The 16,956-nt window shown below is 34.7% G+C and overlaps 1 pseudogene; it reads right to left on the reverse strand.

Moving 5' to 3' along the window:
* The window catches only part of LOC141498982 (solute carrier family 2, facilitated glucose transporter member 3-like), a 38,195-nt pseudogene that overhangs the window by 15,642 nt on the left and 5,597 nt on the right, over window positions 1-16,956 (reverse strand).

Consider the following 16,956-nt stretch of genomic DNA (forward strand, 5'->3'; position numbering starts at 1 on the left):
TCTGTACAGGTTGAAAGAATGGAGAAAAGGGAGCTGAGAGAGACTAAGGCACAAAGGGAAAGAAGAGTGGGAGAAGAGTAAAAAGATAAAATGATGGGGCAGTTAGGTGGAACAGTGGATAAAGAACCAGCCCTGGAGTCAGGAGTTCTTATCCAGCCTCAGACACTTAATAATTGCCTAGCTGTGTGATCTTGGGCAAGTCACTTAACCCTATTGCCTTAAATAAATAAATAAAATTTTAAAAGATGAAATAATGAAGGAAGACAGAGGGGAGGGGAGGGGGAAGATGAGGGGGGAGGAATTAACAATAAAAGCAAACTTTAAAACCTTGGAATGAATCAAAGTAATAGAATAAAAGAGGGGAATGAAATTCATGGTTGGAAATAAGGGTGAAAAGTGAAAGCAAACCAAATTTCTCAGAAGTTCAAATTTGAAAATGGGAAAATTATAAAAGAAATTAATGAAAAAAACAATTTTGAGTCATACTAGGTGTTTATGGATTTAACATTTCTGTTAAATTTTAAAAAAGAAAGAAGGGATGCATATGGAAATAAAATTCAATTCACTCTGTACAAAATATATATTTAAAATACATATAGATATGTCTTTTGAGTCAGAGAGTCCCTTGTTAAGTAGATACCCCAAGGATACAAAAAAACCTGAAAAAGTCCTACATATGTAAAAAATATTCATAGTACCCCTTTGTGTAGTAGTAAATAATTGGAAACAAAACAGATGCCCATATAATTGGAGAATGTTTAAACCAATTATGGGAAGAAATGAAATGCAAAATTATTGTTATGAGAAACCATATTAATAATTTTTAAAAATAGAAAATATAGGTACTGAACTGGTATAGAACAAAATAAGCATAACCAGAAACACAAACACAGCACACACAAGTCAGCAGCTTAAATTTGTTTGTCTCAGTTTCCTCAATTGTAAAATGGTGAGATAGTTTTATTTGTTTTGTTTGTTTAAAGTGCTTAGCAACATAGCACTGATAAAGGTTAGGGTTTAAGTGGTGAATGAATTTACAGGAAAACAAAGGCTGGTTAACAGTTTGCTATCTCATTGGTCTCTAGCTTCTACCTTCCTCTTCCTGGAAGGGTAACAGTTATAAGGGAGGAGGATTTTCCCAAGGATGGCACAACATAGTTTTTCTATGAGCTACTTTCTCAGGCTACACAAAATCAACATAGAAAGGCATAAGAATTAACTATTTGATTACCTGCCACGTGGCAGGAGCTATATAAATGTTTATTTTCTTCCCTTTTCCATGTATGTTTTTGTGTACATACAAGCATATAGATTTTATAGATAGATAGAGAGATAGCTAGATAGATCTATACTCAAGGACTATACCCATGTAAATGGAAACAATAGCAGCAACAACAAAGAAAGTGAATGAAATATAATAATAATGGCCATATTTAGCCAGAGAGGAGAATAAAAAAATTTCTTACTTGCTTTTTTGAAGAAATAGGAAATTATGAGAACAGGTTCTGCATATAATGTCAGATGTGGTTGATGTATTGTTTTGTTTTATTGAACTACTTTTTTCAATTTTCTTTTTGAACATCTGTTTATAATTGTGATTTTTAAAGTTGTATTTTGGTTATAAGTTATAAGACTCCAAAAAGGAGTCACTAAAGATTAATGGTCCTAAATGGCTATAGACATGTAAGTAATAATAAACAGCCTGTACTTTTCAATAGCCTTGATTTACTCTGATCTTGTGTCAAACAAAAAAAACAACTTTTACTTTAGCACTTGATTGGACAAATGGAAAGGGGGAAGGGATGGGAGGGAATGGGATGGTGGAGAAATACTGATTGCAACTGGATATAAAATAAAGAGGTGGCTGGCCTGTGTGCCCTACTTAAATTGAAGTTTTAAAAGGAATTCTTCACTATGCCCTCCAATTAGAGGGGCAGAGGTACTGATGAGGTGTAAGCACCAAGGCTTACCATATTACAAAACAGCAATAGCAACAATAAAACTTGGCTATAGCAAAAGACTATAACACTTGAATTATTTAACTCTTTTTTTTTTAGGTTTTTGTAAGGCAAGGCTTGCCCAAGGCCACACAGCTAGGTAATTATTAAGTGTCTGAGACCAGATTTGAAACCAGGTACTCCTGACTCCAGGGCCAGTGCTTTATCCACTATGCCACCTAGCCGCCCCTATTTAACTCTTTAGTTTTATAAGCAGTGTTATGAAGTTGTATTTATTTGGGTAAGGAAATATGTCTTGCTGGATTAAATCTCATGATAATAAAAATTAGAATGCTACCTGAATTTATTTGGAGATTTAGTATTGTATCATTAAGGCCACTAAGGAGGTAGTTAAATAGAAGTAGACAAAAATAAAAAGGTTTGCTTCAATGAATAAAAGATCTAGAATTTCAAGGGAAATTATTAGATTTTGGTCATCAAAACTAACTGGCATTGGTTAAAAAAGAGACAAGTAAATTTTAAAATATATAATTAGTCAGTAAACTAGCTTTTATTAAGTGCCTACTATGTACCAGACACTGTGCTAAACAGTATAAAAGTAGAATAAGCAAATTTCAAAAGTAAATGAACACAATAGGTCTATGATAAGTAAAGCAAACAACACAAACTACTGGGAATAGTGCTTCCTATTCAACAGAACCTTCTAGTAAAAATAAAACAAAAAACCAGCAGTAACAATAACAACAAAAATTAGAAGATGATTGACAGTAAATAAGTTTAGACCAACAAATTATACCATAACCATAACAAACTAAAATCAGATAAGGAGCCTATATTTCATGGAAGTGTTTTTTTTTTTTAAAGTGGATGGTAAGAAATATACGTTGAGAAAGGGAAAACTGCATAATCAAAGAAGAGAAGATATCACAGGAGATAAATTGCATAATTTTTATTATAGAAGAAAGGAACCAGACTGGGGATTTCATTGGTACAGGGAACACTTGAGTGAGGAGCCTCCTATACTGATGTAAACACCTTTTCTATCACTTCTAGTCTTAAAGAGTAAAGTGAATTGCACATTTTTCTAGTACAGATGGTGTATTTCAAAAGGACTGGAAATCATTTTCCTTGTTCTAAAGGTTGTTTATCCATTATTCTATTCTACCTATCATATTGCATAAAATTATAAAGATTTTATATAACCAGTGTCCATACACATATAATATAAAGAGAAATTGTCAAATGGGAAAAATGTTTGCACCAAACATCTTTGCTATAATTGGGATAGCTAGGATAAATGAGAAATTTATATAAATATTTGACCTGGAGTCACTAATTAATTAGTGGGTGAAAAAAAGTGTATTTCAGTGTGTGTTCAGATTCCAATGACTCTATCTCTGGGATGAGTTGCCTTCCCCAACATAGCCACCAGAGAAGTTGCTTCAATATTTTTCCCACAGTTGCTATCACTAGCTGTATTTCCCTCTATTCTATTCCTCCCCACTCTCATCTATTTCATTTTCTCTCTCTCCTTTCATCCTGTCCCTGTTCAGAAGTGTGTTGTATCTGAGTACCCTCTCCCACAATCTTCCCTCTCTTCTATCACTTACTTCCCTCTCCCCTCCCCCATTCCACCTTATCCCATCCCCTTCCTCTCATTTTTCTGTAAGGTAAGATAGATTTCCTCACCCTATTAAGTGTGTATGTTATTTCCTCTCTGAGTCATTTCTGATGAGAATGAAGGCTCACTCATTCCCCCTCACCTTCCCCCATTCCACTCTAATGTATTGGCTCTTATTTGAAATATCTTAGCCCCTTGCTTCCTCTCCTTTCTCTTCCTCCCAGTACTTTCCTTTATCACCCATTGATTCCATCTGTTTACTATATTATATCATTATATTCAGCTCTTTCCCGTGCCTTGTCTATATAAGCTCGTTCTAACTGCTCTTACAAATGAGAAAGTTCATATGAATACAAGCAGTTCGACATCATTAAGTTCCTGATAATTAGTCCTTCTCATCCACTCCCTATATGGTTCCCCAAAGTCCTGAACTTGAAGTTCAAACTTTCTGTTCATTTCTGGTTGTTTCAATAGAAAAGTTTGAAAGTCCCCTGTTTCATTGAAAGTCCACCTTTTTTTTTTTTGTTTTTTAGTTTTTGCAAGGCAATGGGGTTAAGTGGCTTGCCCAAGGCCACACAGCTAGGTAATTACTATGTGTCTGAGACCAGGTTTGAACTCAGGTACTCCTGACTCCAGGGCCGGTGCTCTATCCACTGCACCACCTAGCCGCCCTGAAAGTCCATCTTTTCCCCTGAAAGAGGATGTTCAGTTTTGCTGAATAGTTGACTAATGATTGTAAAGAAAGATCTTTTGCCTTCCAGAATATCATATTCTAGGCTCTATGAGCCCTTAATGTAGATGCTGCCAGATCCTGTGTAATCCTGACTATAGAGCCACCATAGTTGAATTGCTTGTGTCTGACAGCTTTTAGTATTCTCTTTCTGACGTGGGTGTTTTGGAATTTGGCTATAATATTTCTGGAAATTTTTCTTTTGGGACCATTTGAATTACCTCAATTCCTATTTTATCCTTTGGTTCTAAGATTTCAGAGGAATTTTACTGTATTATTTCTTGAAAAATGAAGTCTAGACTCTTTTCCTGGTCATGACTTTCAGGTAGTCCAATAATTTTTAAATTATCTCTTCTTGATCTGTTTTCAAGGTCAGTAGATTTTCCAATGAGGTATTTCACATTTTCTTCTAATTTTTGGATTTCTTTGGTGTAATTTTATTTCTTCCTGAGTTCTCGTAAAGTCATCAGCTTCCTTTAGTTCCATTCTGCACTTGAAGGAGTTATTTTCTTCAGAGAGCTCTTTTATATTCTTTTCCAGTTGTCCAATCCTGCTTTTTAAGGCATTCTTCTCCTCATTTGTTTTTTTTTGTTGTTTTTTTTTCCATTTGATCTAAACTGCTTTTTAATGTTATTTTCTTCAGTATTTTTTGTATTTCTTTCACTAAGTTGCTGATTTGGTTTTCATGATTTATCTGCTTTGCTCTCATTTCTCCTCCCAATTTTTCCTTTATCTCCCTTAAGTGCTTTTCAAAGTCTTTTTTGAACTCATCCATAGTCTTATCCTATTTTCTATTTCTCTTGGAGGTTTTGGATATGGAAGTTTTGATTTTGTCATCATCTGAGTATGTATTTTGAACCTCCATGGGACCAAAGTAATTTTCTATGGTCAGAAACTTCTTTTTCCTGTTGTTTGCTCATTTCCTCAGCCTATGACTGGTTTACTGCACTTCCAAGACTTTGGGGGGGCGGTTGGAGACAACTCATAGGAACCTTAATTCCTCCAAGGTCTTATGAGAGGCTCTGACTGTTCTCTTGTCTATGCTCTGGTATGTGGATGACCACAGGCCCTTACCTCTGCCCTGGAGCTGTGAAGAGGGTCCCTGCTTGGTTACAGCAATATGGGGACCCAGACTGTAACCTGGATCTGAGTGTGAGCAAACAGCTGAGTTCTGCCCCATGCAGAGCAGAGAGACCTTTACAGTATCCCCTAACCCTTTATTGTCTATGGGCTGAGAGCTCTGGGCATGCTGGGTGTCTGCCAAGTCTTGCTGCAGGTTCTCACCACAGGGCTGTTCTGAGGCTGGAGCTTCACTCTGCACTCACTCTGGTGTGGCAGAGTTCTCTCACCACCCCTTCCGGCTACCTGCAATGATCCCCAAGGCAAGTGTTCTGCAAACTGTCTTCTCTGCCATGGACCCAGGCACCCAGCCCAGCTGTGCTGCACTGCAGCTATGCTGCAGCTTTGTCCAACCCCAGGTCCTGGTGGAACAGATCTTTCCTGTGGAACTTATAAGTTTCTGAAGAACAAATTTTAAATCCCCAATTAAATGCCAAATGAGAAATTCTGAAAACAAGGGAGAGATTAATAAAATTGAAAGCAAGAAAATCAGTGATCTCATAAATAAAACTAAGAGTTGGTTTTTATGAAAAAGTCAATAAAATATTCAGTCTTTCTGTGGGTTCTGCCTCCTCTTAATTTTGGCTAGAGTCATAATTTGATGGCTTTTAGAGATTTTTAGGGAATGAGTTTCTGGGAATTCCTGCCTTCATACTGCCATCTAGGCTCCACCCCCAAGAAACATATTTCACTTTTTCTCTTTTTTTTGTTTTTGCTTTTTTGTAGGGCAATGGGGTTAAGTGACTTGCCCAAGGTCACACATCTAGGCAATTATTAAGTGTCTGAGGTAGACTTTGAATTCAGGTCATCCTGACTCCAGAGCTGGTATTCTATCTACTGTGCCACCTAGCTGCCCCTCCAAGAAAAATATTTGAAGCAAAAAGATACACATGGGGTAAAGGTAAAAGGTTGGAGCATATTATATTATTTTATGGAGCAAATATATTATGGCTCAGGGGATATATTATGATCTCAGGTAAAGTAAAATCAAAACAATCTCATTAAAAGGAATAAGGAAGGAAACTGCATCTTCTTAAAAGGTACCATTGATAATGAAGTTATAGCATTACTAAACATATATATATATATATATATATATATATATATATATACATATATATATACCTAGTGATATAGTATCCAAATTCCTAGAGGAAAAGTTGAGTTGATTAATTAAAAGGAGACATAGACAGCAAAACTTTAATAATGGGGGATCTCGATCTCCCTCTCCCAGAACAAGATAAATCTAAACTCAAAATGAACAAGAAAGAAGTTAAGAAGGTGAATGAAATCTTAGAAAACTTAGATATTATAGACCTCTGGAGAAAACTCAATAATGATAGAAAAGAACACACTTTTTTTTGGATCAGTACATGGCACCAAAATTGACTGTATATGAGGGCATAAAATCCTTATACCCAAATGCAGAAAGGCAGAAATAATAAATACACACTTCTCAGATCACGATACAATAAAAATTACATATAACAAAAGGTTGTGGAAAGATAAAGCAAAAATAAAATGGAAATTAAACAACTTTATCTTAAACAAACAGCAAATAATAGAAATAATCAATGATTGTATCCAAGAAAATTATAATAATAAGACATCATACCAAAATTTATGGGATGCAGCCAAGGCAGTTTTGTGGGGAAACTTTATATCTCTAAATGATTATATAAATAAAACAGAGAAAGAGGAGATCAATTAATTGGGTATGCATCAAAAAAAAAGATAGCTGAAGAACAAATTAAAAATCCCCATTAAATACCAAGAATATACTTAGAAATTCTGAAAACAAGGGAGAGATTAATAAAATTGAAAGCAAGAAAACCAGTGATCTCATAAATAAAATTAAGAGTCGATTTTATGAAAAAGCCCATAAAATAGACAAACTTTTGGTTAATCTGATTTAAAAAAAAGAAATGATAACCAATTACTTGTTTAAAAAATGAAAAGGGTGAACTAACCACCAATGATGAGGAAATTAAAGAGATAATTTGGAATCACTTTATTGAACTGTATGCCAATAAATTGGATAACTTGAGTTTAATGGATGAATATTTACAAAAATATAAACTGCCCAGATTAGCAGAACAGGAAATAAATTACCTAAATAACCCCATTTCAGAAAAAGAAACTGAAGAAACCATCAATAAACTCCCTAAGAAAAAGTCTCCAGGTCCAGACGGATTTATAGACATTTAAAGAACAGTTAATTCCTATTCTATATATTTTGAAAAATAGGAGGAGTTCTGCCAAACTCCTTTTATGACACCAATATGATGACAATACCTAAATCAGGAAGAATCAAAACAGACAAAGAAAATTATAGACCAATCTCCCAAATGAATATTGATGCAAAAATCTTAAATAAAATTTTAGCAATGAGACTACAGCAAATTATTACTAGGATAATACACCATGATCAAGTAGGATTTATACCTGGTAGGAAGGGATGGTTCAATATTAGGAAAATACTCAACATAATTGAACATATCAATGGCAAAACCAACAGAAGTCATATGAGATGCTGAAAAAGTTTTTAATAAGATACAACATCCATACCTATTAAAAATACTAAAAATGTTTAGGAAAAATGAAGTTTTCCTTAAAATAATAAATGGTATCCATATAAAACCATCAACAAATATATATATAATGGGATTAAACTTGGAACATTTCCAATAAAATCAGGGGTGAAAACAAGGATGCCTTTATCAACATTACTATTCAATAAAGTATTAGAGATGCTAGCTTTAGCAATAAGAGAAGAAAAGGAAATTGAAGCAATCAGAATGGGCAATGAGAAAGCAAAGTTTTCACTCTTTGCAGATGATAGGATGTTATACTTAGAGAAACCAAAAAAATCATCTAAAAAACTCCTTGAAGCAATTAAGAAATTCAGCAATGTAGTAGATATAAAATAAATCGACATAAATCATCAGCATTTCTATACATGAACAACAAAACCCAAGAGTAAGACATGGAAAAAGAAATTCCACTTAAAATAACTGTAGGTGACATTAAATAACTGGGAATTTTCTTCCCAAGACCAACACAGAAACTGTATGAGCATAATTATAAAGCACTCCTCACCCAAATAAACCTAAATAATTGGGAAAATGTCAAATGTTCATGGTTAGGGTGAGTTAATATAATAAAAATGACAATTCTACCCAAATTAAATTACTTATTCAAGTAATTTGAACTACCAAAGATCTATCTTACTGAGCTAGAAAAAACAGTAACAAAATTCATCTGGCAAAAACAAAAGGGCAAGAATAAAAGGGAACTGATGGGGAAAAAAGTAATGGAAGGTGGTCTAGCTCTACCAAATGTAAAACGATATTGTAAAGTAGCAGTCATCAAAACTGGTTTAGAAATAACGTAATCGATCAGTGGATTAGGATAGAGATTAAAAAGAAGTCATAGTAAATAACTATAGTAATCTACTGTTTGACATACCCAAAGACACCAACATCAGGGATAAGAACTCACTATTTGACAAAAATTGTTGGGAAAACAGGAAAATAATATGGCAAAAATTAGGCATAGACTCACATCTCACACCATATATTATATATGTATATATATATATATATATATATATATATATACATATATATATGTATATATATATATATATATATATATATATATATATATATACCAAAATAAAATCAAATAGGTACAGGATTTAGACATAAAGGGAGAGACCATAAATAAGTTAATAGACCAAGAACAACTCTATTATGGAAAGAAGATAAATTTATGATCAAACAAGAATTAGAGTACATTATAAGCTTCAAAATGAATGATTTTTGACTAAATTAAATTAAATATTTTTTCAATAGTAAAATCAATGCTATCAAAATTAGAAGGAAAGCAGAAACCTGGAAAACAATTTTCACGGTTAGGAGTTCTGAAAAAGGTCTCATTTCCAAAATATATAGAGAATTATATTAATTTATAAGGCTACAAGTCATTCCACAATTGATAAATGGTCAAAAGATATGAATAGGCTGTTTTCAAATGAAGAAATTAAAGTTACATATAATCATATGAAAAAGCTACAAATCATTATTTATTAGAGAAATGAAAATTTCAACAACAATGAGGTATCACTTTGCACCTATTAGTTTAGCCAAGATGAGGAAAAAAGGAAAATAATCAATGTTGTTTTGGTTATGGGAGAATTGAAACATTCATGCATTGCTGGTGGAGTTGTGAATGGATCCAACCATTCTGGATAGCAATATGGAACTATGTCCAAAAAGATATAAAATTATCATTCCCTTTGACTCAGGATTTCCAATTCAAGGCCTATATCCAGCAGAAATCATTAAAAAAATGGAAATGTCCCACATCTTCCAAAATATTCCTAGCAGCTCTTTTTGTAGTGGCAAAGAATTGGAAACTGAGGGAATGTCCAATCAATTGGGGCATCACTAAATAAGTTATGGTACACAAATATTATGGAAGACTATTGTTCTATAAGAAAACATAAATGTTCGGACTCTAAGGAGGCATGGAATGACTTACAGGATCTGATGCTGAGTGGAGGGAGCAGAACCAAGAGAACAATGTACACATTAACAACAACATCGTGAGATAATCAACCCTGATAGATGTAGCTCCTCTTACCTGTTCACAGAGGTAGGACAACAGTATTAAACCATCTATGGATGATGTTATCCTGCATCCAGGGGGAAAAAAAAACAGAACAATAAAAAAAAAAAACCCTTCAGAATCTGATGAATAATTTGTAAAAATTACCTCTTATGTATTTCTTTCCCTTAATCCTAATTCCTCATATCAAAAATAACTAATCTGTAATCATGTTTATAAAAAAATATGCATGTATAATACTAATCTGACTGTTCGCTGGGGGGTGGGGTAGAAGGAAATTTTATAACTTAAAAATATACATGTGCATGTGGATGAAAATTTTTTTTAAAGATTTGTTATATATTATTTATTGCCATTACCCACGAATGTTCCACTTTCTTGAACAAAAATTCTGGCACTTTGTTCACAAATTTTGTCCTAATTAAAATTCCCAATCCCTCTATTCCCGGCTTTCATAGGCTATTATTACCCCTGCTTTGACTTCATTTAACTCCTTTCCCAACCTTGAACCTATAGGTTAACAATTCACTTCTACAATATTTTCTATTACTGAATTGAATTGAAACTCTGTTGACACTTAGCTCTAGCAGAAAGCACTGGACCTCATACTATTTTGTCTCCTTTGTTCCTTTTCACAATCTGTTGAATTGAGGTGGAAGAAATGTTGCAACCATGTTAACTGAGTTTTTGTCACATATCATCAACTAGATTTTCTGGGAAGTGAGGACATCTTTTTATTCCTACCCATTTTATTCCCCTAATATCCCTTAAAAGTTATTTCGGATCTTCTAATCTCTGTCCAAGTCTATGTTCTCTTTTTCTCCATTCTATCAGAGGACGACCCAGACTTTTATTTTATAAGAAAATTCTGGTTATCGCAACTGTATTCCCTCTTTTTTTCCTTCCCTTCATTTCATAACCCCTCTTTATCATGACCCTTTTTTTCTTCTTTCCTCTAGATAAATATATGTTTTTGACAAGGAAAAAACCCTATATATGTAACCTTTAACATATCTCATCCCATTTTCTTTATCAGATTGCCTTCCCAGTAATTTCTACCATCTCCTCAAGCTATAATACAAGCTTTCCCCTAAATTTTGCAGTTGAACTATAAAAATGTACATTTACTTTGGAGCAATTAGATGGTGCAGTAAAGTACCAGACCTAAAGAAAGGAAGGCTCATCTTCTTGAGTTCAAGTCTAAGCTCAAACAATTACTATCTGTGTGATCATGAGTAAGTCACTTAACCCTATTTGCTTCAGTTTCTTCATCTGTAAAATGATTTAGAGAAGGAAAAGGCAAAGTACTCCAGATTTTTGCCCAAATGGAATCATGAAGAATCTGGCATGAATGAAAATGTTTATATAACAAAAATCTTCACTTGATGTTTTCTTTTTCCTCTGTATTTACAATAAAACTTTTTTATAGGTTTTTGCAAGCCAATGGATAGTTAAGTGGCTTGCCCAAGGCCACACAGCTAGGTAATTATTAAGTGTCTGAGGCTGGATTTGAACTCAGGTACTCCTGACTCCAGGGCCAGTGCTCTATCCATTGTGCCACCAAGCCACCCCCTATAATAAAACTTTTATTTAAAAACAGACCCATAGTAAGTGTAATAAGCATAGAAAATATATTTGGAAATATTTGCCATGTGACTATGAGAAAAGGGAGGAAGAAACTATTAAATTCTACTATTGCCAGTTCCCAGACTCTAGTTCTACTAGGAATCTAGGATGAAAATGGGTAGAACCAGATATCAAGAACATTTCCTTCAATCTTGTTGAAGATATAGATATATTCACACACACACACACACATACACACACACACATATAATATATATATATATATATATATACATACATACATATATCTATCTTCCCCCTACCCCAGACCCCAATGACTAGAAGAAAAGGTGAGAATTGAGAACTAAATACTATCCAAAGTCAATGTAAGTTAGGAAAGGAAGCACTTTGGGCAATTTCCTCAGTCTCTACAAGAGCAAAACTCATAGATTTAGAAAGATACTCAACTTCATCAGCAGTGATATCTTGTTATCCTATCTTCCTTTTTATATAATTCAAGTAATTCCTAATCTTATTTTCCCTTCCATATACATTTTACCTACAGATGTCAAGTCTTCTCTCTGTCCATTTGGAGTCTTAAATAATCAGAGCATCTTTTCTTTCCTTTCCATTACACCTTCATTTGGTGAAACTTATTTTTTTTTTAATTTTTGGTGAAGCTTATTTAAGGCTATTTCATTCTCAGAAAGGGACTCTAAATTATAGTTCAATGAAACATATAATTATTTAGCCAGCATGGAGAATGTGTGGATGTATCTGCCTCTCTACTGCCAGGCATTTAAGATTTTAAAGGGTAGTAACAGGGTGGCTGACTGAATTGCTTTTCAATCAAAGGAGGAATTGTTATACACCTAGGGAACAAGAATTAATCCACTAAGAAGAAATGAGTAGTAACAGAAATCATAATGGTAATAATATTCATGAACTAGTTATTACTTTCTAAATTAAATGTCAACCATGAGCCATCTATACCTCATCCAATCTCCTCCAGTGGCATGATGCAAACACATTTTTACAAGGAAGCCATGATCAATTCTTCACTTGAATAAGGAGGCAAAGGCAAAAATCCCATAGAAGTATGAAACCCTTAGCTCCATACCAATTTCTAGTCCTCTATGAATACAACCCCTTAAATCCTATCCTGAGATGTTTGTTGGGATTTGGGAATTGGGGGAAACCAAAGACACGCAAAGTATAAGAAAATTCCAAAGAATAAAGATTTGGCTTTCTATATATTTTGCATCTAAAAAGGAGGAGAAAAAAACTGCAAAATGAAAGAGGTCCTATCTGGTGAGAGAGGGAGTTTTCAGTGAAATATCTATAAAATCCATCTTTCTCCAGAGATAAATAGAACCCATTACCTGCATTCAATTTCATTGCCTATGATGTCAACAATATTGCATTTTCCAGGTAGTTGGAAAAAAAATTGAAGGAAACCAATAGCTTTTGTAGGCATCACAGACACTTCTAAGTTTATTATAATTTTCATGGAGTACCAAAATTGCTAAAGGTCATGTGAAAACCTCTGGTACCATTTCCCCTACCCTTTAATCTACTACTGCGTCTCTTCCTTTATGTCTTCCATCTCTATTTTTTCAACTCTAAATTTGCTATTTAAGTCTTTTATTTAAATTTCTACTCCTTTTCCTTTCTGCTGTTAAGAGTTTTCATTATTTTGTACAATTCTTTCTTTTTACACTTAAAAAGGTATTTATGAAATAAATCTAACAAATAAAATAAATAAAACAATATACACTGCAGAGTTGTAAATTTTAAAAAAATGAAAGATGCTCTCCTATTTGTTCTCCAACCCTTCTCCTCTTCCTAGCTCCAACATTCTACTGAAATAACTCTTGAAGATATTGCAATGAGAGTTAATGCATCCATCCTGATTCCTAGGTACCTTAATGAATTGTCATTAGAACCCAAGGAAATGAAGAGGGGACAAAGGTTGACATGTATGTCAAAGGAGTCAATCTCTCCAGAAATGAGGGTAAGTTCCCCTGATCTCTCTTTAGCAGAGTAACCAAAACGTCCAATATATTAAATATTTAAAAACCAGTGAAGCTGAGTTGACTCCAGCACTAGATTCATCTTTATGCTGGTGGAGTAAGTTGAAAAAGAAACACAGGAGTAGTAAGAAGAAATAGTTCTGGGTTACAGATAAGGAGGGCCCCCAAACTTAAGAGGAGGTGTGGAAGGTCATGGGATTTTAGAGAGTTGAGGAGGATGTGTAGTCTTTGAATGGATCAATACTGTTCACATCCACAGTGGAACCTTTCTCTGTCATTAGTCTGGGGCTGAAGCACCCTAATTTTTGTTCTCAAAGACCTGGGTAATATTCTCAAAACTTCTGCCCTTGGAGTCAGGAACTTGGAATAAAGACAAAAAAAGGAGATGAGAAATAAAATAAATATGATAAACACATAAAATCCTAAACATTTCACAACTGTAGGGAAGAGCATCTCCAAAAGGAATTTAGAGATACCATGGTAGCTTAGGCAGGGGTCCTTAACAGAAGAGCTCAGCACCAACAACAACCCAAGGAGAGGATAGCTAGGTGGCACAGTGGATAGAACACCAGCCCTTCAGAAAAGAAGACTTGAGTTCAAATTCTCCCTCAGACACTTAATAATTGCCTAACTGTGTGATCTTGGGCAAGTCACTTAACTCTATTGCCTTGCCAAAAAAAAAATGAACCAAGGAATGACACCTTTCAAAGAAAGCCACAAAGTCAAAAATAGCCATAATATGGACATAACTCATCACAAATTAGTAGCCTTGAGAGACATGGCAATAACTATAAGAGAAAAGAATGTCATGCCAATCAATCCTACCAGATGAAGGGTTCTCCTTCCTACTCCTTCCACCAGAAGGAGCAAAATCATAGTCTATAATACATTAATTGCATCAGCACCAATAGTAGCATAGATTGGCTCTTTATCCACCAGCATCTTTGAAGATTCCTGTAAAATAACAGAAGTCCAGAGAGCTGTTGAGAGGGCAATGATAATGGGCTGTTGATAATTTGATACCCTAAAGGAGTCTAGTACAATTACTTTCTTTTCTTGCAATATTTTAACATGATCTTTCTTCATCTCCTACACACCCTGGTCTACCTCTTGAGTGCCCCATAACTTCACAAGAAACATTCAGGTCTACTCCTCTTCCATCTTATTGATTGGAGCCTTTAGGGCACAATGAAGAGGTTATAGATTATCAAAGCCTACTAACAATAGCAGAAATCCTCAATTCGCATGATGTTTTCTAGGCCCAAGATCTGAGCAATAGGGATCCCTTTGACAATACTCAGCTAGTTCAGGGTGCCAAAAGTTCCATGAAGATTAGTTGTGGAGAATTCTTCAATATATATATGGGCACAGAGGTGGCTAGGTGGCATAGTGGATAAAGCACTGGCCCTGGAGTCAGGAGTACCTGGGTTCAAATCCAGTCTCAGACACTTAATAATTACCTAGCTGTGTGGCCTTGGGCAAACCACTTAACCCCATTTGCCTTGCAAAAACCTAAACCTCCCCCCAAAATATATATATATATATATATATATATATATATATATATATATATATATATATATGTACAAGGCCATTGCAAAGTCCACAAAAGAAGCCAATGACCAGCTAGCCCAGGATCAGCATCTGCACTAATTTGGAAGACTTTGTGAAGCCCAAGAGGGTGCCTATAATAAGTGCTAGTGTGTTGATGATGAGCATGGAATTGTATCTGCCAAACCAGTTGTCAAGTAGTCCTACAGAGAAAGGGCCAATCACTGAGCTAAAAAAATAGTAACAAAATTCATCTGGAGCAACAAAAGGGCAAGAATAGCAAGGGAACTTATGGGGGGAAAATTGTAAAGGAAGGTAGCCTAGCTCTACCAGATATAAAACTACACAATAAAGTGGCAGACATCAAAACTGCCTGGTACTGGTTAAGAAATAGAGTAATGGATCAGTGGGTTAGGATAGGTTCAAAAGAAGTCATAGTAAATGACTGCAGCAATCTACTATTTGACAAACCCAAAGACATTGCCTTCTGAGATGAGAACTCACTATTTGACAAAAATTGTTGGGAAAACTGGAAAATAGGATGGCGAAAACTAGGCATAGATACCATCTCACACCCTATACTAAAATAAGGTCAAAATGGGTACAGGATTTAGACATAAAGGGTGACACCAAAGATAAATTAATAGATCAAGATGTACTTTACTATGGAAAGGGGATAAATTTATGACAAAACAAGATTTAGAGCACATTATGAATTATAAGATGAATGATTTGACTACATTAAATTAAGAAGTTTTTGCACTAATAAAATCAATGCTGCCAAAATTAGAAGGAAAGCAGAAACCTGGGAAACAATCTTCACAACTAGGAGTTCTGATGAAGGGCTCATTTCTAAAATATGTAGAGAATTGCATCAAATTTATAAGATCGCAGGTCATAATGACAAATGGTCAAAGAATATGAACAGACCTTTTTTTTAGCATTTTGCAAGGTAAATGGGGTTAAATGGCTTGCCTAAAGCCACACAGCTAGGTAATTATTAAGTGTCTGAGGCCGGATTTGAATTCAGGTACTCCTGACTCCAGGGACAGTGCTCTATCCACTGTGCCACCTAGCTGCCCCTTGAACAGACAGCTTTCAAATGAAGATATTAAAGCTCTATATAATCATATGAAAAAATGTTCCAAATCATTATTGATTAGGGAACAGATTAAAACAACAGTGAGATATCATCTCACACCTATCACGTTGACCAAGGTGAGAAGGGAAAATGATCATAGTTGGAAAGGTTATGGGAGGATTAGGACATTGATATATTGCTGCTGAAGTTGTGAATGGATCCAACCTTTCTGAGAGCAATAGAGAACTATGCCCAAAGAGTAATAAAGCTGTTCATATCCTTTGTCCCAGCAATTCCAATTCTAGATCTATATCCAGAAGAAATTATGAAAAATGGGAAAAGTCCTACATGTTCCTAAATGTTCATAGCAACTCTTTTTGTAGTGGCAAAGAACAGGAAATTGAGGGGATGCTCATCAATTGGGAAATGGCAACACAAGTTATGGCACATGAATACTATGGAATACAATTGTTCTATTAGAAACCATAAATGGTCGGACTCTAGAGAAGCTTAGAATGAATTACAGGATCTGATGCTGAGTGAAGGGAATAGAACCAAGGGAACAATGTACATATCAACAACAACACTGTAAAATGATCAACCCTGATGGATGCAACTCCTCTCAGCAGTTCAGAGTGCGAGGACAACTGTATTAGACCAACTAT

Source organism: Macrotis lagotis, chromosome X, assembly GCF_037893015.1.
Source record: "Macrotis lagotis isolate mMagLag1 chromosome X, bilby.v1.9.chrom.fasta, whole genome shotgun sequence".
In the NCBI taxonomy this organism is placed as follows: Eukaryota; Metazoa; Chordata; class Mammalia; order Peramelemorphia; family Peramelidae; genus Macrotis; species Macrotis lagotis.